Genomic DNA, 24169 nt, shown 5'->3' with positions numbered 1-24169 from the left:
CATACCTGTAGGTAGTCAGATCAGTCTGTCTATGTATATGTATCTACATATATCTATATCTGCATGTGTGCATTACATAGATATGTTGGTACAATATTCTATCGACATCTGTCTATGTATTCCTACATCTCTCTCTCTATGTATGTATACATATATGCATATCATATATATATATATATATATATATATATATATATATATATATATATATATATATATATATATATATATATATATATACACATACATATGTTGACATACATACATATCCATATGTTAGACAGGTATAGCAACATATTTGTCTACCATACTGTATACACACACTAACATACTGCTAAACATACATAGCTGTGTAACCTAATTTGTACATGGCACTACAACCTACAATCAAACAACATTGATATGTGCACATAGATGCTCTCACATACAAATGTATGTACAGCCTTCACTGATAGTTGCTGTATGTCTCCTGCCCTTTACACATCTTCATATACATATGGATACAGACCAATGACACATATGGAGGGTTCACAGTATGTACACCTTTATAGTATTACTTTACATTACCTGTGTTTGTCACAGCTGCTTCTGCTGCTGTCTGGTTCTCTGTCCTGCTGCTCCACTTCCCAGTTGTCAGCTTTCAGGTAGCTGTTGCTGAACAATTCGTTTCTGTCTGCTTAATTGCAGTTTTCTCTGTCTCTCTCTCTCTCTCTCTCTCTGTCTGTCTCTCACGTCCTTCTCAGGGTGCAATGAAAGTATTGTATGCATGGACATGAAGTACAGCATACATTTGTAGGTATCTGCATATGCCCATGTGATGGCCTCTGCACCAATTGTTAGCCAGCATTTGCTAATTGCATGCAGCCAGTTGTGTACTGATTGCAGTTCTCACTGTGATTTCAGAACAGTGCTATAAAAAGGTGTGTGAGATAGGCGTAGCCCTTTCAGATGTTAAGGGCAGGGACCATGCTGTTATGCTGTGGACAATGTTCTGTGAGTGTAAAGGTTGGTATCTCTCTCATATTTCCAGGTGTGTTGTAGATTAACATTCCTCCATTCATTTCTCCAGTTTCCTGTACTAACTGTGTATGTACACTGACAACTACAACTACTACTATTGTTAATGTGTGTGTGTGTGTGTGTGCTTTCCTTTCACTTTTGCTTGCACTCTGTTGCTAAGGCTTCAATAGTTGCCCTTTACAGTCACTACTTGTATGCCTGCTAGGTGTCTTGACTGTAGTGTGCTGCTGTAGCTTTCCTATTTTCCATGTACATTCACACCTTGGAATGCTCGCTATATCTGCTAGGGTGTTACAGCATGCAGTGTGGTCTGGCCATGGTGTGGGCCTTGACATCTCTTAGGGTATTTGAGTATGCTGCTGAGCAGGCCCCAGAGACTTTCAGGTTCATCAGTTATGTGCCTCATGGAATGGTACATATCAGTGGGGTACACCCATTAAAATGTCTGGTATGCTGCAGTTGTGACTGTGGGTTAGCATGAGCATATGTATTACTACACTTTTCTGCCATGCGAGTGGTGAATACTTTCGGACTCCATAGTTACCATTGCATGTGTTACACCTTTCTGCCTACTGTTTGTACATTTCACATGGGGTCTGTGGGGCATCCTGTAAGACATTCACTGTTGCTATGTCTAGGTTCTTAACTATTCAAATATGGTGGTGTTGGACCCGTCATGTGTACAGATATTTGCAGGCTGTCCACATTTCTGCCTCATAATTTGGTCAATATCTCATGCACACCTTTATCTGGCAAGTCAGTCTGGGCTCAAGTCAGAATATGGTGACAAACATTCAAGTTCCAGACTGCATACCCTTCCAAACATCCCACAAGGTGTAGACCCTGTTACTTTCTGAACTGTCTGTGTTTGTTGTAACTTTATTTGTAATGTGTCCCTGGTTTTGGGCCTTTGCTCCACATATTTTATTACTTGGTCCGGATGTGTTCCTATAAGAGGTTGTGGGGTATGGGCAGTGCTTATCCTGCTGTGAGTATGTGTGTGTCTTGCAAGGTGCTATGGTGACATTATTACCTACTAGCTTCCAACTAGCATGGCTGTTTCTGTTCACACACTACTATTATGGAAATCCACCAGTTTTGTTTGTGATTCTAAATGTCATGCTTTGTGTACTACACATCTATATTCCCTTTACATTCATTCCTACTGTTACATGATATATTTACTTTAGCACAATGTTTCTATATAAGAGTCATGGCTTAGTGGTAAGTCATGCAGACAATAGTTGCCTTGGTCCTGGGTTCGGGACTCACAGTGGGATTTTATTTTTCTTTTGAACTGAGTACAGGACCTGTCAATCAAAGTGCCTAAGGCACTTTTAAGCAGTTGTAACTGGGTTAGCGCTGGTTTGCACGGAGCTCACGCATGCGCACTGGCGGTTAGCTCCACGCACACAAGCACACACCCGCTTACAACCGCTTAAACGTGCTTACTCTTGCAAGACACCAGCTATTTTCCTTGAAAGAAAAGAAAAATGGGGAGACAGGAAAGTGGTGAAAAAGGGGTCACAAAGAGGGTAAGACAGTAGGGAAACAAGCTTGGGATGTGCAGGAGGGATGTAGGTAAGGCCCATAGCTGCCCATTTCTTCAGCAGCAACAGCTGTGCATATGTATGTAATTTGGTGTGACATTTGAAACCTTCCACCCCTGAGAGAGGTGTCAGGACAACAATAATACTTGTTCTACAGCCAATTGGAATTGATAGGTTCCATGTCCAGTAGACATGTGTGCGGAATGGGCAGCTATGTATGGGGCGTAATTTTTTTGTGGGTACAGAGTGCCCTTTTTTTTTTTTTTTTTTCCAGGTGAGAGTGATATGTCAGGTGAAGGTAGTCGGTACAGCTGGGGAGGTAGGTTGGGTAGGTTAACAGACAAGACAAACAAGATGCATACAGGGGCGGTGTATGACACGTGTGGGGGGTTACACAATTGACAGGGACGGAGGTTTGGATATCCAGAGCCCATGAGCCCACAGATGGCAACAGTGGAACTGATATCCCCACCCATAGGCAGTTGCCACTGTTCCTTCACTGCCCAGGACGGGGCTGTGCTGGGGGCTGTGTAGGCGGGGCAACGGGCATGCCCGTTAGTTGCGCCACCCGTGCCAGCTCGAGGGCAGAGTCCCGAATCTTCCTACGCACCACAGTCCGGACGCTACGGAGGGTGAGTGGTGGATCTCCTCTGGCCACACTTGCAGAGGGGGGGCGAGCCCCATCCCCTGCAGCGCTTCCACCCGCAAGTGGCACAGGGCCACCTGAGGAGGGTCCGGACTCGGCACTAGTGCCAGGTGCACTCGCCAGCTGAGGTGGGAGAGGCGGGTCCGCTGGAACCCGCCTTCCCTGTCGTTCTATGTTTTGCATTATGTCATGACAGTTTGGGTTAGTGACATATAATACCATTCACAATTAGTTGTAACAGCATGCAGTAGTATTCCCATTAACCAAACACCCAGATATTCACACCATTGAACAGCGTGCATAACACATGCATAATTTGAACAGTAATACACAGTCCAACAACATGCAGGGTTGATTGATGGCAACAGGCCATCAGGTGTGGATGCATGAACAGGGCGGATGCATCAACAGACATGCAAATATATATGACCCAACAGGACAGACGTCCAGGGGTGGTAATTGTGATTGCACATATCATTTTCACGTGGAATGGGTTATAGGTGGTTAGATGGTGTGGTAAACAAAGTAATATTAACACCTTCGAATACAAATACATATGCTGTACATTTCTAATAGCTACAGTTATATGCACACTACTGTTCTAACTACAGTGTCCTATATGTTAACTACTTAACCTTGGAGATGGGACTGTTACTGCAACATCAATCTACATTTTATTGCTGTTCATACACATTCATATCGAGCTTTGTTCAGATACATCATCCTGTTACCTTTGCTGTATATACTTATAGACAAGTGTGGATGTTTGGTATAACAGACATTCATCCTATCTGCGTATTTCAGACTGGGAGCAACATATCCAGATTTTGGTGTACACATTCCACATGCAGCAACACTTTGAACAGATTTTGCTGTTTGGTTCTGAGTCTCACATGCATTTAATTCTGTCCTAACTGCAGTATAGTTTATTCAGGGGTTATTACTACTGTATTGCTGTATTCCTGACACTTTCTCACACTCTCTCACTTGCTTTCATGTTACTATTCAGACTGGTACTTCTAGGCTTTATTGACATGTTTTAACAGTAGTTATTACAGTTCTTTCCAGCAGTCTCACTTCTGTCATGTTTCAGTATTTCCACAGGGATATATTTCACACATGTGATTTCATCCTCTTCTGCAGCTATACTTTACATGCTGCTGCAGGTTGTGTACTATTTTCTTACAGGCAGGGCAGTTTTATTTCAAAATATATGTTGGACAGTGTCATGTTTAGTTTACACTTACAGGCTGGGAACTGTTGTAATCAGGCAATACTTGCATACACTTTCACACTGTTACTTGCAGATTTAATTCCTTCCTGGCTACACTGCACTCTTTTGCTGACTGTCATACATTTATATATCTTTACAATTACTAGTAGTGGATTACTGACCTGCCTGGTGGCGCAACCGCACCAGCCTATCGGCATAGGCTCTGCGGTTCGCAGAACGGACACCTGCAGCTGTAATATAAATGAAGTAATATTGGAATACACATCTCCATAATTTCAGGTAGTTTAACTTTCTACATACATAATTAATTGTTACTTACTCAGTGGTGGGCGTTGGGTGATTGCCGGGCCTCCTGGATCCAAAGGTTCAGTTGGTCCTGCTTGCGTCTCTTCAGGTCCGCATGGTGGTGACGGACCTGCTCACCTGTCCTTGGAATTCCTGTGGCACTGGTGAGTTCATGAGCCAACTGGTCCCACGCCTCAGCCCTGTACGCTCCCCAGAGGACCTGGCCCTGCATGAGTTGGGCCTCATGGTTGTGGACTAGGAGCCAGGCCATGTACCTGGACTCCTCAACACCCCACCTCTGCGCTCAAAGCGACTACCCTCACCTACACCTGACATTCTGCCTGCAGGTCTGTTCTACAATCGTTTATGCTGTGTATTCCCGCCTATGGGGCTTATATAGTCCGTTTTTCCCGCACATATCTGTGATTGGCCAGTTTGGAATTGTATCAACTTCAGTAAACCTGCATTGTCATGCTGTAGTTTGTATTCATTCCTATATATGAGCTATTATTGCATTTCTAGGTACTGCTGTCATGGCTTAGTGGTTCTGTACCTTGACTATGGTGTATAGTATCCTGTGTTCGAACCTGGCCACTGCGTTTTATTTTTCATGACTGTCTAGACATGTTGAGGGGTGTGTCTGTGTAAAGGCAGTTTGGATACGGCTTGCTCACCGTTGCCCATCGGTTAGCTTGTTTGCGCGGTGCGCAGCTCCGCGCAAACGGGGTACGCTGCTTTAAGCCTCATTTGGCTATCGGCACGCATATTCTGCTCAGCTCAGTTAGGAGCACATATATTTAGCATGGTAAACCACTGCTCAGCTACGGGCACTCAGTTTGCACCAGTTGGACCAATGCTTATCTACAAGCACATACACTCACTCTGTTGTACTGTAGCTCAGCTATGGGCACATCTGGCAGTTTATATTCATTTCTTAGCTCACATTTATTCAATATAAATGGGATATTTCATTGCATTTTACATATATTCTGGTTTTATGTGTACATATGTGTCAGGGACTTGTTTCCTGCTTATTTTGCAAAAAAAAAAAAAATTGTGTTGTGGGGGCTCGAACCATGAATGCTTGCTCTGCAGCCGGCATCTCTACCGCTACGCTATTGCTTCCTGGCTTATTTTGCATATTTAGTTCTTATATGCTTTCCCATTGACTGCTAACTGTAGCTGCGCTACGGGCACGCCGCAAGAAACGAGCACTCACGGTTAAACATCTTAACAATTTAAAAAAAATATGACATGTTCATTTAGATTGTTTTATGTATAATAGTCTGTAAGGGCATGTGTTGTGTTGTGTTTATTCACATTTCCGTGGACTCTGTTGTGGGTGTCTACTTTGGGCACTTTTACACTTTTGGGGGCGTGTCCGCTTGCAGGGCTCAGCCTACGGACACGCCCCCTACTGTCTTACACGGACCGTGTTCGACTTAGGTGTGATTCAGCATGCTCTCGTGAATATGCAGAGCATGCTGACATCACTCCGTTTAACTGCAGCCTCCGTGTAAGAGTTATAACTCTTACACGGAGGCTTCGTGAATCCTGGGGACTGAGTTTATTTTCCAAATAAGGCACTGTTAGTAAATTTAACATGTGCAGCTGCTTCTTTAAGTGAGTTGGGGGTGGACTCAATGCTGCATACATGTATAAATATTTATTAAAATACTAATGCAGCTTGTTTAACCAACTACATAATATAAAGTGTCAAAATAATTTAATTACATTAGGTAATCTGTGTTTTTTTTCATTTATTTAACCTTAAATGCTCAATGTCTTATTAATGTTAGAGTATCCATTATACTATACAACTGGCAAATGTCCACTAGCAAATATGATGCCATTTTTTAACTTTATTTTTTTCCTTTTTACCTCACTAAGCCATTTTTTACTCAAAGAATGATGTTTAAATTCGATGTGAAGCTTTTTCTTGCCTCAAGATGACCTTTGAGCTGTTTTTAAACTGCCTTGTCATCCCTAAGGCTTCTGGAAGCTGTTGATCCATTCTGCAATGTTGCACCCTACAGGAAGTGTAAGGAACAGTATTGGAGATGCACCCTTAGCTTTAAACTTCCTAAGTAAAGCTGAAAACACTCAGACTTCTGCATTTAAGTAAGTTAGATTCCTTTATTTATATAAAACATTAGTATTTTCAAGCTGATGTTTAGAAATTTGAAAATAGTTAATATGATTAATAATTTAAATTAAAGCTGATAGAAACAAGTATAAGCCTGGATCACTCCAGACGTAGAAATATAAGTATACACACCATTTAAAGTCTCTAGTAATGTTTCCTGATTATGTAATACTTGAAGACAGTAAACTGTGCAAGCTTTTGAGAACATTTTGTGATGACTGTACCCTCAAGCTTCAGTGCCAATGAAGTTCTATTAGACTGAAGACAAGTACAGAGTAATTTGTACAGCAGAACTTGGTTAACAGCTTTTTCATATTGCTGCATAAGACTAGAGGATCTGTGTGGGAGTCACCTAATAACACTTTTGACTAGAAGGTGTTATAGCACTGCTAACTGTAGACATTAAGGCAGTTACACGCAAAAAAACCCCAAAAAACACATGCTTCATTACTATGGAGACAAGAACACGTGTGAGATGGTCCTGGATGTCACTGTCAAACAGTACTTCTCAGAATCTTTTGCGGACAGCTCTTAGGGTGAATAAGCACACAGTTAAATGTGATTATAATACTGTAGATAGCTGCACTAAGATAGTGGCCTCAGATCCAGTCCAGTTGGCAGATTTTGGCTATATAGAAACTTTTATCACTGTAAGAATCTTGAGCAAGAAAAACTTCTAAAAATCATCCGTCTTTTATGAGGTGAATAAAAGGTGTAAACAACTAGATTTAACGTAGATTAAAATACATGAGTTGACCTCTGATAGTAAACTTAAAAATTGCAAGCATTGTTACATCAATACAATCTAGTTAATGATAAGGTCCCTTTTCTTAATGAAAATATAACTTGCTTCTCTATTACAAAGTTTGTTGGAATTTCTATTATATGTAAAATATCTAAAGTGGCTACACTCCAACTGAGATTGTTTAGAAAACAAGAGCAAGTTAAGAAGGCCTTGCAGAAGTAAAAGAAATAATAAACAGATGCAAGATGAATGGTTAGAATATAACATATAATACATTATCTGCATCTAAACAGAAGATGAAATAGAGTGTGATGTAAAGAAGTTTGTTTTAATAATACAGGGAATGTAATAATCATCACTAACCTTTACTTAACAATGATTAGTAGCTATATGACACTGCGGTATTACCATTATAAGAATAGCTTATATAAAGTTTTATTTTGCAGTGTTGGTGAATAGGCAGCATTAAGCACATTTTAATGTAGTCACCTCACTTTCCCTTTATTGATTTGGTCATTCACTACTTCTTGTTACAAATAATATAGATAACGATGTAGTCAGACTTTTAAGCCTATAAAAATAAATGCAGTCCAATATTATCTATTCATCATAACAAAATGTACTTTAATATATTTCACTAAAGTAACTGTGAAGCCCCTTAATGTTAACCTAAGAGAAATCTTTGGGAGCTTTTATGCTTACATCCAGCTTTTACTTGATTAGAACAATATAGATGGATAAAAGATTAGAGTTTTGATGAATAACTATGCTCAAGCAATCGTTTATGCATTTTTATATACATATTACACTGTCCCAAAGATTTTTACGCAAGTCGTTGGTTAATTAACATGTTTTCAGCTCCTGGTGTTTTCTCCTGTCTACCTGATGAATCTGGGCATCTTGGGGCAATGTAGCAATTGCCTCATGTACACAGACAACCCTCTCCCCCTACCACCCAACACTACAACCTGTGAGAGTTGCACTTATATTGCCAAATTGGAAGCAAAGCTCTCTAGACCCAAGACTGGAATAGACAGTCAAGAGGAGAAGGTAAACACTTGCAACACACCACACTCATCACATAGTTCCTCAAAATCTACACCACCAAAACACACACTTAGAAATGCAAAACACACACCTACATTCACGGAGGCTCTCAATAAAAAACTGCCCAAGCAACAGGGACCTCCAGAGCAGAAGCACAAGCAAACTCCACCCCCCCAACACAACCCAAATGACACATAGCCCAAAATCTCAGTGAGCCACTCAACCACAGCCCATAAGGCATAACAATGTACCCAACACTCTAGTCATAGGTGATTCTATAGTCAGGCACACTGATGTTCAACTCACCAGGCTAAACAAGGAGAAATTCACTGTCAGCTGCCTGTTGGGTGCCAGGATCCACCACATAACACACACACTCAGGTCACTCCATAACAAGTACAAATATGACTCTGTCATTGTCCATATTGGTGTGAATGACCTGAGATGTTCCTCCCTGGACTACATGAAAAGAGACATGGAGGAGCTCTCCGATCTTGTAGCCCAGGCAGGTATGATCCTAGCCCTCAGTAGCATCCTGCCATCACCCAGAATGATACCACAATACAAGGACAAAATGATTGACTTCAACAATTGGCTACGCTTCTGGTCTCATTCTAAGGGGATCCAGTATTTGTATGCCTGGGATGACATGATCGACAGACCATGAAGCTTTGCCAGAGATGACCTGCACCTGTCGCCCTTGGCATTCTGGGTACTGGCTAAGGGTCTTGCCACCCTTATAGTGCCTTTTTAGGCAAGGTTCAAATAACAAATTCAACACCGTAACAGGTTTAAGAAAGCAAAATCTGAGGATAATGCTACTCAATGCTAGAAGTCTAAACCTCAAAATGCACTCACTTGAGGCACTCCTTAAAATGGAGAACATCGACATCTGTGCAGTGACAGAGACCTGGTTCAAAGCTCCAAGCTATAAATCATACCACACCTTTCGGCCACCTAACCCGGTCCGAAGCACTAAAGGCAAAAGCGTGTCCATATTCATTAAGGATATTGTAAAAGGAAAAAACTTCGAAGACCATTGCACATTAGGTTCAAGCAAGGCACCCTTTATTACTTGAAACAAGGAGACAAAGCATGTAGGTACAGGATTTGTCTGGCTCTTTGGTGATCAGTATGTTATTCTTATACAGTTCTCTTCATGTCACACAGAAAATGTTACTATTCTATTGCTGACGTAGTTGGACACAGCTTTCTGTATGTTTCACAGAAAATGTTACCAAACTTATTGCTGACATGGTCAGATTATTTGCTGTCTTGCAAAAACATTTTGAGAAAAACAACCTGGTCTTGGGCTTATTTTGGCCCACCTTAACTTTTCAATTCTTAAATTGTACAGTTCTAATACATGTGTTACATTTTGTCTAGATTCAAGGTACATTTCTAGCTTTGGTACAAGTAATGCTGACTATGGTTTATGCTTTCAAGCATCTATTATTTTCTTTATCAAAGCTTCTAGCAGCTACATATTTTCTCATGGCATAAGCAGAAATGAAATATCTCTTTGTTAAGTTTCATGACATTAGCAGAAATGAAATGTCTCTTGTTATTTTCATGACATTAGCAGAAATTAAATGTCTCTTGTTAAGTTTCTAATAGCTGTGCAGATTCATGCAGTTTGAACAGAATAAATGTATTAACCCTTTTAAACGTCGAATGCACTAAGCATGCATATTACTATTATATATTTTTCTAACATTTCCCCCCTTTTAATATTTTTATTCTACTTTCAAGATAAGCATAAACAGTTTTTTCTTCCCCTAACCTCTACCTGCTCAGGATTTGCAGTTAAGAGAGTCATTCAGTTTAAGCTCATGAAAGCATTTTCAGTTTTTTAGCAATTATTCAAGTTCAGCATCTTGGTATAAGGTTTCTGAAACTGAAATGTCTACAAAATTTTTAATCAGTCTTTTTATGCAGGGGATGCAGCAGCTCACACATACCACCAGTAGGATTATTCCTACACAGACAATCAGAATGTTCATCAGGATGCTGCCCCAGCCCCCAAACAATTTCTGGAAAAAGTCCATCAATGGATTTGGTCTTGGTTTGGTCATGGCTGACACCTGCTGAATCACCTCAAGATGGTTGTCTATCTCGTGTTTGTGGTCAGGAATATACGAACAGCACTCCTCCAGGATTAAAGCGCACGTACCTCCTCTCACTGCTAGGATGAAGTCAAGAGCCATGCGATTTTAAAGCACCACTGTTCTCATGGCAGTCAGTTTATCAGTCACCAATTCTAGGGCAGAAAAGGTTGCATTGCTCATTATTTTGAGAAGCTTAGGCAATTTTCTCAGTTCCCAGATTGATTTCGTTGATCCATATGCTGGCAGTACACCTGCCCACAATATAACAGTATCACTCAAGTCCATGTGTGACAGTCCATTGCTCCCTAAGCCCACAGCATGATGGTTTTTCCAGTGCACATTGATTTGCCCCACTGGATTGACAGGCTTCTTGATTTCTCGAACATTCTGAATTTTCCCTTGAGGTAAAACTGCTGTGTGTCGTATGGCCGGAACCAGGTACCCCAAAAAACAACTGCCGGACCAATTCTCGGGTAGCCATTTATATGCTTTTCTACCGCATATAAAGTAACAATCTTCTACTTTAGTAGTAACTTTACTATACCCCGACTCTGCATGAAACATTTTTTTGTCAATTATGGACAGTTGCTTATAGAGGTCAGCATTATGTTTTACTTCTTCAATTGTCCTATGCATCAGTTCAACAAATGTATCATAGCTTGTGTTGCAATAGGATCTGATGTTATCAGGTTTAGTGTAGCATCTATAAGGAACAGTCACATTGCAATTGCTCCAACCCACCTTGACTGTATCATTCCTATAAAAACACACAGTTCCCTTCTGTTGAACAGACAAGTGCAATGCTACTTTATCTTGTGATGTGACATCTGATGTATCATGAATTAGGTTTTCCCAGGTCTTGTTGGCTCCTAGGGGAACTGAAGTTAACAGTAATCCCCCATATGCTGTTTGTAAAGTTCTGCAAATCCAGTAATTCGAAACATTGAAGGTTTCAGCATACACATATTTGATTGCCTGGTAAGTGTTAAAGTTCGAGTGACACTCTGCACGCTTGTTCAGTTCAATTTGTGTGACTGAAAAAAGGAATGGCCACAACAAAATGATTATTGTCACTAGTACAGTCAACAGGATGGTTATGCAATACTTTTGTGGAAACGGTTGTTTTGCATTTCTGTTTTCTCCGGCTCTTCCAAGTAGGTGTATTTGGATCTTACTGGATTCCGTCATCTTTACTTTGGACATGTGCTCTTACTCTCTGCCCTAATAGGACCTTCAGCACCGATGGTTTCTTCACTGGGGTTGAGACGGATCAATCCTATTGATCTGATCCCCCTTTGTAGCCAGACTTTGTGCTGAGGGCCCCGATGGAGAGGTAATATTTTCGTCCAACTCAAAGTTCTTAACCAGCTTGCAGTGCATCAGGTGTATCCACGAAGCTCATTCTGCTATCTTGACTGCAGTGGGTGTCGAAAGAAGCACCTGGTAGGGACCTTCCTACCTTGGTGATGCCTGTTTTTTTTCGCTTGATGATTTTGATCCACACCCAGTCTCCTGGCATCACTGCCACTTCTGATGTTTCGGTTTGTTTTCTATCTGAAACAGAATTTGACTGCAACAGATGTTTAGAACTCAACAACTTTTTCATATATTCAGCTAGTGTAAAATCAGCTTCCTGGTCTGATGACATGAGAAGTTTCCACTGGGGTGTATAATAAGCCCTTGCAAATAGTTTTTCAAAAGGAGTCAATCCTTTTGCTGTAGGGACAGTTCTCATGCTCAACAGTGCCAGGGGTAAACAGTACAACCAAGTTTTTCCTGTCTCAGCTATTAATTTTCTCAGTTTGTTTTTTAGTATACCATTATGCCTTTCAACTAGCCCTGCAGATTGCGGATGGTATGCACAATGATTTTTTAAAGAAATACCAAAATGCTTACTCAACTGCTGTATGGTTTGATTTACAAAGTGTGTAACATTGTCACTGTAGAGTCTTTCCGGAATACCAAACCTAGGAATGATTTCCTTGACAAGTACTTTTGCCACCGTAGCTGCATTTGGATTTTTGGTTGGAAAGGCTTCCACCCATCTGGAAAACATATCTATAATGACAAGACAATACTTCTTATTTTCACATTTGTTCAATTCTATGAAATCCATACAAATAGTGTGAAATGGATATGGTGGTGTGGGGAAACTCCCTTGCTTGGGCTTTATCACCCCCTGTGCATGATGTTTGTTACAAATCTGACACATCAAACAAAATTTTTTAGAGTAGTTTGCAAATCTGTATGTTGTGAACACCTGGTTCACCAGCTGTACCATCCCCCCTGTTGAGACATGGCACTGCCCATGGCTCAACAATGCTGCATAGCAAAACAAATTAGAGGGTAGTATCGGTTTTCCCTCTCTAGAGATGTACAGCCCCTTTTCGAGGATTGCTCCTCGTTTTATCCATCGCTGTTTTTCAGCTTGCGTAGTGAGTATCTGCATTGTTTTTAACATATCTAGATCTAAAGTTTCAGAGGGTTGTAATTCCTCATTTAAAAGAAATACTTCTGTGACTGCTTGTTTTGCAGCTGTATCAGCTCTCGCATTGAAATCCTATCTTGTTGCTTGGTGTGAGCTGTGCATTTACAAATGGCTACTTTCTGAGATAACTGAATAGATTCTAAAAGATCTAAAATAAACTGCGCATGATTTATAGGTTTGCCAGTAGATGTTATCATTCCCCGTTTTTTCCACTGTTGCGCAAAAACATGTACAGTAGAAAAAGCCTACTGGCTATCAGTAAAAATGTTTACACATTTACCCTTTGCTAAGGTACATGCCCGTGTCAGGGCAATCAATTCTGCTGCCTGTGCAGATAAGTTGTGTGGTAAAGGTTTTGCTTCTATAATCCCAGTATCAGAGACTACTGCATATCCTACTAGGTTCTGTCCTGCAGGACCCCTTTTGCATGAGCCATCCACGTAGTATGCCACTTCGGCATCATCCAAGGGGACATCTGTGAGATCTTTTCTAGGTAGTGTCTTTTGCTCAATTACCTGCAGGCAGCAGTGCGGTGTGCCGTCTGCAGGGGTCGGGAGCAGAGTAGAAGGGTTTAAAGTCGTGCATCGTTCAATTGTCATATGAGGTTGGCTCAATAATATAGTCATACAGGAAAGATGCCTAGCAGGGGAAAGATATGCCACCTTTTCTTGCAGTAAAATAATTGCAACTGCATGAGGTACTCTCAAAGTGAGAGGGTGGAACAAGACTACTGAGGCTGAAGCCTGTACTGCCATTGCAGCTGCAACTACTGCTTGTACACAGTGGAGTAAGGACCGTGCCACTGGGTCTAGTTGTGATGAGTAGTAAGCAATGGAGAGTTGCTTATCCCCATGCTGTTGTGTTAACACTGATGTCGTGTAACCCTGCTTACAATCTACAGTTTGGAAAAAACGTTTATGATAGTTTGGCAATCCCAGAACAAATGAGGACGCTATTAACTGCTTTAGTTAACAGAAGGCAGATTCTGCCTCTGGCGTCCATTGTAACAAATCCTGCGCTGCCATAGGCTTCTTATATATAAGGTCAGTCAGAGGTGCAGATTCCAAAGCACAGTTTGGAATCCAGCTCCGGCAAAAATTAGTTGTACCCAGGAAGGACATCATTTCCTTCTTGGTAGTGGGTTTTGGTGCTTGCAAAATTGCTATTTTTCTGTCCTCATCTAACGTTCTACCTTCCTTGGATATTACATAGCCTAGGTATTTGACCTGTTTTTTCCAAAGCTGCAGTTTATTTTTATTTACCTTATGTCGCTCAGCGGCTAAAAATTGTAGAAGTGCTATGGTATCTTCTCTACAATCCTGCTGGGTGGGGGCCGTCAGCAATATGTCATCAACATAAAGTAAAATCTGACTGCCTCTTGGTGGGGTGAATCCCTCCAAGTTGCTTGCCATTTCTTGTGCGGATATCATTGGAATCTCACAATATTCCTGTGGTAGTCGCGTATATGTATACCTTTTCCCCTGAAATGTAAATGCAAACCAATACTGGCTATCAGGGTGTATCAGTATCGAAAAGAACGCATTGCTGATGTCTACCACAGAAAAATACTTTTGTTGAGGTTTCAAATCATTCAACAGGGTGTGTGGGTCTGGCACCGCGGGTGCCCTTGGTATTACTACATCATTTACGGCTTGTAAATCCTGGACCATACGCCATTCTCCATTGGCCTTTTTAACTGGAAATAAGGGTGTGTTACATGGTGAATCGGGAGATTCTACTAGTATCCCTCCTTTAAGTAAGGCTGCTATAATAGGCCTTATCCCTGCCTCTGCATCTTTTCTTAAGGGATACTGTCTTTTTTGTGGTCTGAATGCTGACTTTGGCGTGATACTAACTGGTCTCGCTGTATGAATGAGTCCTACATCTGACTTCCCTGTTGACCTGAGAGTCTCTGGTATGTCTCATAAGGCATTCTCTTCCTCTTTTAATAGGAGTGTCAATCAGCTGTCCTCGCTAGACTGCAAGTGCACAGCTGGGTTGGTCTGAGTTATCCAATTCAACTTTTGTACTTGTATTCCTTGTTCTGACAGTTCTAGTTCTGTCTGTTTCTCCCATCTCATTACTTTTTCTCCTAGGTCTGCCCACTCTATATTTCTGTTTTTGGTTAAGCTAATATGTGGTAATCGATTAGATTTATAAAGTGCAAAGAACTCCTGGGGCAATGAACAGCTGGCTACACTGTTCCCTTCTGTGTCCCAGTAAGGTTACGCAATATCAATCTGTTTGCATGATTCTTAAATAATTCTTGCTCATATTCCTTATCAGGTCCTGGTGTGTTGCAATAATACAGGCTACAGTGCAACAGGTGTTGCTTATCAATGTCAAGGGAGGGGAACTTGCTGATGGCTAGGTTCATTAACTCTTTGGTCACAGTCCTTGGACCAGTCGTAACCAAGTCCTGGCTGTACCAATAAAACATTTCACCCTCCGATTGCACTACAAAGGTGTTAATTTGTTGCTGTGCTTCCCTACCCTGCATGGTTGGAACTACCGCTATACCAAATAGCTGCATGAGGTCTCTGCCCAAGAGGTTTACTGGGCATTTTGCAGAAACTACAATTTTGCTTCTTTGTGTCAATCCTGAAACTGGATCATTTATTGCAATGTTACGGGAGAGAGGCTCCCGATACAGCTGTCCATTAGCTGCTTTGACCAGTATGTAATCAGGTGACTCTGTGTTTTCTGGCAGTTTGGAGGGGTGTATCAGGGTTCGTGATGCCCCTGAGTCACACAAAAATGTGACCTCCCTCCCTTCTACCAAGAGTGTAGCTTCTGGTTTCGTGTCTGCTAAATAGAGCTCCAAGCTCAATAAAGCTAGGTCTAATATTTCATTTTCTTCATTGTTACTAACTTCCTGCACTTCCTCTACTCCCTCTATCACATTCTCATGTGTCCTTTCTTTGCTAGCCCCTTCTAGTGATTCTTGACTACTATATAGTCAGTCCTCACCCTCCTTGTCTTCCGTTGTTGCCTTCTTGTTTTTCTTGCAATCCCTTGCCAAATGTCCCTTTTTACCGCATTTAAAACATTCTCCCCTTTTTTTCTGCCCTTCAAAGTTCTCTGATCGCTGATCAGATTGTTTGTTTCCCTGCGCGTTTCTCTTGTCCTTTTTCCCGGACTGTACTACGTAAACTTCTTCTCCATCTTCTACAGAAAATACTTGAGCTTTCCTTTTCTTTTTGCTATTAAAATACCTTTTGGCATGCCTAGCATATTCAAGTAATGATTGTAACCTGCTTGTACGATGGTCTACCATGTGTTTTGTAATAAAACTGCTTATAGGCGTGCTACTGCCTTTTAAAAATGCATTCTTTAACTGCTGTTCATATGGAGAATCTTGTGTTTGATCTTCAGGAACCTTCATTTCACAGTGGTTATTAAAATATTCTAACAATCTGGCATAATACCGATCAATTGTTTCACCTTCTTGTTGGATGCATTGATTAATGCAAGTCAAGTCTGCCCTAGGTTTCCATTTTTCAGAGATGATGTCTGTAAGACCTTTTACTCTGGTGTCTAATTCTGCACTGCTATGTGGGAGGGGTCTTTGTGCAGCATCACGGGGATTCCAGTTCCCACTAATCATGTACCAATCTGGTCCTACAATTTGTCTAACTACTTTTTCTATTTTTTCTCCGTTTAGGTTATAACTCAACCTCATTCCTTGTAAATCTTCTGAGAATTTTCTAAAATTAACCTTTGGATGGGGAATTCCCTCAGTGGCTTTCCGGTTATCTTCCGGAGTCCAAGGTCTATACACTAAGATAGTTGGGTCCTGATTGTCTTGACCTGCTAGAGGATTGGGTACTTCTATAAGCAGGCATATTTCTTCTTCTTCACCTATAGATCGTGAATTCTTAACTATTTGCCATAACTCGATACTTTCTTCTGAATTACCTGCCTTTGTTTGGGACCTGGTCCCAATGGGATTTCTAATTTTAGTCAGTTTTAATTTCACAATATCTCTATCTTCAGTGACCACAGGATATAGTGGGGGTGGACTAACCTGTTCACTTTCTTCATATTCTGGTAAGGGAGGTGGAGGTGCTCATGCTATTACTAAGTTATTATCCTCCTTATCTAAAAACATTGCTTTCGAATCTTTGTTTTTTTGTTTCTTACGATTTACTTCCTCCAGCCACCTGTGTGCCTGAGGAATTCCTAATCGACATTGCTTTTTACCCAACCCTTGGAATCATTTTTGAGCTGTTTGATAAGTTTGATAAGCGAGGATTTTTCTAATTTTCCATCGAATTCGTATTTATTAACCCATTTTGAATAATATCTAATATTGTCAGCGCACTGCGACTGCATATATTTTGCGTCTTCTGTTAACGGTGGGTTTTGGGGTCTTTTTGTGCAGTTATTACCCATTTTGTTTTACCCTTTGATCATTACGTAACTTCTCTTAATTTTTAACATGGTACCATGGATTTTGTTATAGTCTCTTCAGAATGACTGCCTACTTATTCTGTTTCTCCTGATTTATGACAAGACAGCAATCTTTTTTGTCCCTGACTTGCAAGAAAAATACAATCTGACAAAAACAATACACATCTAGTCCCTGATCTAAAACAGAAAACAGAAAAAAGTAGATTCACCTTACCTGAGCCTACGTGATTGATCACCGATTTGCGGAGACCCGTCCTTCAGTCACAGATCAGAAAGTGGCTGGCCTCTTTTGAATGACAATTCAGTTGGAGGACTTTCCATATAAGAAGAACCGATTTGGTTTCTTCCCCGTGCGGTTTCAACCACCTGGCCATCTGATCTGAGGTGAAGAGAGGGTTCCGGTCCGAAGGACCAATCTGTAAAAGGAAAAAAACTTCAAAGACCAATGCACGTTAGGTTCAAGCAAGGCACCCTTTATTACTTGCAGCAAGGAGACAAAGCATGTAGGTACAGGATTTGTCTGGCTCTTTGGTGATCAGTATGTTATTCTTATACAGTTCTCTTCATGTCACACAGAAAATGTTACTATTCTATTGCTGATGTAGTTGGACAAGGCTTTCTGTATGTTTCACAGAAAATGTTACCAAACTTATTGCTGACATGGTCAGATTATTTGCTGTCTTGCAAAAACATTTTGCGGAAAACAACCTGGTCTTGGGCTTATTTTAGCCCAACTTATCTTTTCAATTCTTCAATTGTACAGTTCTAATACATGTGTTACATTTTGTCTAGATTCAAGGTACATTTCTAGCTTTGGTACAAGTAATGCTGACTATGGTTTATACTTTCAAGCATCTATTGTTTTCTTTATCAAAGCTTCTAGCAGCTGCATATTTTCTCATGGCATAAGCAGAAATGAAATATCTCTTTGTTAAGTTTCATGACATTAGCAGAAATGAAATGTCTCTTGTTAAGTTTCTAATAGCTGTGCAGACTCATGCAGTGTGAACAGAATAAATGTATTAACCTTTTTAAACCTCAAATGCACTAAGCATGCACATTACTATTATATATTTTTTAACAGATATCCACACCTCCAGGCTAGTTGCACAGCATAATGCATCCGAGATTATTCAAGTGCAACTAACTCTGGGCAAGACTGCAATCCAAATTGTAGCTTGCTACAGACCCCTCAGCATGCCCCAGGATTTCCATTCATCATTTGTTGATACACTGGAAAATATTAGGGTACAACCCAACACCCTAACAATGGGCGACTTCAACTACCCCACCATTAACTGGGAAAACTACTCATGTACCAACTCCTTTGCTCAACGTTTTCTGGAATTCATAAATTCCAACGCCTTGGATCAACTTATTCACACCCACACCAGGGGCAGCAATATCCTAGACCTGGTCATTACCAACATGGGTGACTGGTGTTCCACACCAGAGGTCAATTCCTCTTTGGTCAGATCCGACCACAAGCTAATCACACTAGACATTGACATCCCGCCTCCACCCCCCATTAGGGAAACCACTGTAAAAAACTTCTCCAAGCCAACTTCACACTTCTTAAGACAGAAGTGGCAAACTTCATGGCACCCATGCAGACGGACAATAGAGATACGACTGCTGAATCCTACACAATTGCACTTTATAAGCATTTACACGAGTGCATAGATCACGCTATCCCTAACAGAACCAAGATGCTATCCTCCAAAAAAGGAAGCCAATCTGGCGGTCCTCTGCCATAAACAAACTGTACAACAGAAGAAAGAAACTGTTGCAAAAAAAGAGTAAAATCCCATGACTGGAGGAGCTCCCTGGTCAGCCTCAGTAAGAAGCTGAGATCCCTCATAAAATCCTCCAAAGCTAATTAAGAAAACAAAATTGCCACTAACTCTAAAGACAACCACAAAACATTCTATAGCTATGTCAAGAATCTCAATGGCAACACTCAGATCTGCTCTAAGTTACAGCACAATGGCACTAAATAGACAGAACCAACTGATATTGCCAACATCCTGGCAGATAGGTTCAGTGCTAACTTTACCCCCCTCTCACCCCCTAGAGGGCCCATCTCTATACTGGAAGAATGCAAAGTTCCTGTAATCATGGCTGCACAGGTAAAAAAACACACTCTCTAAAGCCAAGAGCACAGCATCCATGGGACCTAACAATATCTCAGGCTGCATTCTACATGAACAACAGAACGAAGTGGCATCCCACCTAAGTACCATGTTCAATCATAGCCTCACCTCAGGCATTGTGCCCACTGAATGGCTCACCACGACGGTTATCCCACTCCACAAAGGGGGAGCCATGACGGACCCTGGGAACTACCACCCCATTAGCATGATGAGCCTGGTCTGCAAGGCTATGGAATGTATCATCATGGAACTCATAAACAAAGACATTGGTAATCTCCAAACTCTGGACCCCACCCAGTTCGGCTTTGTAAAAAGCGGATCATGTCTCCTAAACCTGATAGACTTCTTTGAAGCAGTCACCAAAGACATAAATGAGGGTAAGGTGGTTCACACAGCCTATCTAGATCTTGCCAAGGCTTTCAATACCATCCTGCACTCTGGGATTATAGATAAACTCACTAAACTAGGTATAAATCCCTATGTCACAAGATGGGTTGCCAACTGGCTCATGGACAGAACCCACACTGTGAAAGTAGCAGACTCCAAATCCGACTTCAGACCAGTGACAAGTGAAGTACCACAGGGTTCAGTCCTGGGTCCTCTCCTGTTTGGTATATACTTCTCTGAAGTACAGGCTAACACAGAAGGTCTTTGGCTAATGAAGTTTGCAGATGACTGCAAACTGGGAGCCATAATTGAAACTCCTAATGATGTGGACATCCTACAAAATGGCCTCACTGAGACAGATGCCTGGTGTCAAAGCCATGGCCTCAAGCTCAATGCCACAAGGTGCATTGTCATCCCCTTTGGTAAAAACTCTGTACCCATGAACTACCACATAGGTGGTAGTCTACTTAACACCGAAAGTGTGATAAGAGTCCTTGGGACACAGGTGGACAGTAGTCTCTCCTTTGATAATCACATTGCCACAGTGGTCAGGAAATCCTTCTACGTGCCTCATCTCATCACAAAAGGTTTCTCATCCAGAAAAAAAGAGATCATTTTTCCCCTCTACTCATCACTCATTAGACACATTATAGAGTACAGCACCCCTTTTGGTATGTACCTCACAAGACATCTACAACAACTGGAGAGGCCACAGAAACACCTCACAAAGAGGATTACTGGCCTCAAACAGATACTCTACGCAGACCGTCTCAAAAAATTCCAGCTTTACTCCATCGCATATCGCCTACTCAGAGGCGATCTCTGCCTAACATACAAAGCTATGTCAAACCCAGAGCTACTGGGTATGCTCCACTTAAAGAAATCCCAATCCCACTGCACTACATGCTGTAGGGACCTAAACCTTGTCACCACAATAAACAGAACATGCTGGAGGGATAGATTGCTGTCCCAGAGAATTCCCATATTCTGGAACAGACTACCTATCTATGTCAAACAGAGCTCCTCATTAGCACTCTTCAAGAAAATCTTGATGATTGGATTGGAAATAGGAAATTCACCCCGGGGATCACTTCTGTGCCTCTGCACGACAGGGCCACAGGAAAATAATTTTCCTGGGTGGCGAAAGCCAGGGTACCTTTTTGGCTAGGCTTATATAGGCCCTAGGGCCAATAGCCAAGTACCTACCTATGAACCTATGAGCAAAATGAGAGACTTTCTGTTTGGCTGACATATACTCTAACTAGATATAAATGTCTGAGCCAGGCTATAGGCTCATTTGATGTTCATTACTATTGGTCACAATACTTTCTAATATATGTGCACCAGTCTTTTGAAATTAATTATATATATATATATATATATATATATATATATATATATATATATATATATATGTATATTGTGAAAGGGGAGCCCAACTTTCTTTTTACTTACTCATTTTTGGATAAAGTAATTAAAATATTAATTTTATTGACTGTAGCTATTAGATAAAGATTTTGCATTTGTTTAAACTCATTTCATCTCATATAGTAATTCATGTCAAAGACAGGAACCTCAACATCCAGTATTTCATATGTAACTTAAGATACTAATATATGAGCATTTCTCCTTTTTCCTCACTACGTTTTAAGAACTTAGCAGAAACTGTTCAATCAATTGTATGTTTACAGCACAAGTCTGTTTTCTAGTACATTTTAGAGCTGATAGGTATGCTCATGATGGTTTGGGAAAGCAGTTTGATTGATTTTATCTCATCTTTCAAACTGGGATTTTTTTTTAATTCCATGTATGTGTTGGGGGAATACATTATTTGTTTCTCTATGTTTTAATATGATTATTTTGTTGTTTATTTCTGCACTATAATATACTTCACATCATATTCACAATCATGATTCTTGCAAACATGTCACTTAAACAAATCACAGTTTGGAAGTCTCGACTTTTCATTGAATGCTTTAAGATAATAAAATCAGTTATTACTGACCATTAGATAAATTACTCCTATAACTCACCATGTCTTTGTCTTTAGCTTCACTTAATACAAATGGCATCAATAATTCAAAGAAGAGATCAAACCTTTTGAGATCCCTTAAACAAACAACAAATAATATTCCTACAGGAAACACATTTTAAAAATACAGAAAAGGATGTATGGAAACCAAACAATTATGCGATACTAGCTCATGCTTTAAGTCTAAAAGGACAGGAGTGATGATTCTATGGAAGATTAATATTATCTGCCTTCAAATATTATATAAGCATGAAGACCCTGAGGGACTACTAGCTATCACTATCCTAAAATTCAGTCATAGAATTTGGATGCTTGCTAGCCTTTACTGGTTCCTAGAACTGGGTGCTTCAACTGCTAAACAACATCTCAATCTTATTGATAGTATATCAAAAGGAAATCTGATTCTAGGGGATGATTTTAACTGCTTATTAGATAATTCTGATACAACAAGTAGTCCTCCACTTAGACTAACATCCACTGCTAAAATTCTTAAGAAATGGATAAATTCTCATAATCTGTATGATACATATAATTCTAAAAATAAATCACTCTGTTATACACACACTGATCATATATTTAAAACTCAAACCAGAACAGATAAAGTTCTTATCTCCAGTGATTTAAATTCAAAGTGCACATCCTTTACTATCCTTTCTTGTCCTTTATCAGACCATGATTGTCTTATGTTAGATATACAAGTACTCTTCATGAAACTAAATACTATTACTAGAATTCCTGCTTATATCACCAAACTAAAAGACTTTAAACCTTGGTTATTATCAGAATTAAATTTCTTCTTAAAGACAAATAATAACTCTGAAACAAACATTATTTTGATTTTGGATGCTCTAGTAGCATATATTTATGGTAAAAATATAGTCTGATATAAGAAAAAACTTAAGGAATGGGAATAGTAACTACAAAACCTACAATCTCAATTAACCTCCTTTAGATCTACGTCATTACAATTAAACTCAAATAACAAAAAAGAAATCAATGCAGTAAAAGAAATATCTAGATATGCCGGCACACAAAACAAACTTAGCACTAAAAAAAATTAAATTAAACTCTTATGCTCTTACTTCCAAACACATGCACAATTTGTCATTAAGAGCAAAATTACATTCCAAGGCAAATAATATTTTAAAATTATTACATGAAAGTACTAATAAGACAGTTTCTACTATTGGAGATATATTAGAAGCCTTTAGATATTATTCCACCAAACATTATAACTCTGTTAATATAAACAAAAACATTACAGCCCAAGAATTAATCACTTTAAATTGTAATGCCATCCCAGAAAATCTTAGTACAACTCTCAAGAAATGAATAACTCTAAATGAAATCAAAAATAAAATAAAAAAACTTAAACCTAACAAAGCTCCCAGCATAGATGGCATCATAGCAGAGATTTATAAGCTTTTTCCAGATTCAGTTATATCTTTACTTCATAAGACCCTGGTTGAAGTGCAAAACAAAAATTCGATCCTTCCCTCTTGGAGATACTCCTTGATTACCCCTATTCTTAAATCTGACAAATATTTGCAGCTATGTAAATCGTATAGACCCATTTCTTTATTAAATAATGACTATAAAATCTTTGTCTATATTTGTGGACAAAATAAAGGTTCCACTTTCACCTTTAGTTAATAATGACCAAACTGGGTTTATTCATAAAAGGCACACTCAAGATAATATCAAAGAATATTAACATTAATAGAGTCTTAAACAAAGAAAATGAAGAAGCCTTGTTGGTGAGTCTAGACATAAAAGCATTTGACTCTGTAAACTGGGATTGTTTGTTTGAAACACTAAAAGCATTTTTGTTTCCAATATCTTTCATCTCCTTGGCAAAGGCTATTTATAAAGATAATCTAGCATACGTCAAATTAGGCCCCTTCACTTCAATAAT

This window comes from Protopterus annectens, chromosome 2.part0 (genome assembly GCF_019279795.1).
Source record: "Protopterus annectens isolate FY-2018-M chromosome 2.part0, PAN1.0, whole genome shotgun sequence".
NCBI classification, from domain to species: Eukaryota; Metazoa; Chordata; order Ceratodontiformes; family Protopteridae; genus Protopterus; species Protopterus annectens.
The sequence above is the reverse complement of the archived record's forward strand: the minus strand, read 5'-3'. Positions refer to the sequence as shown.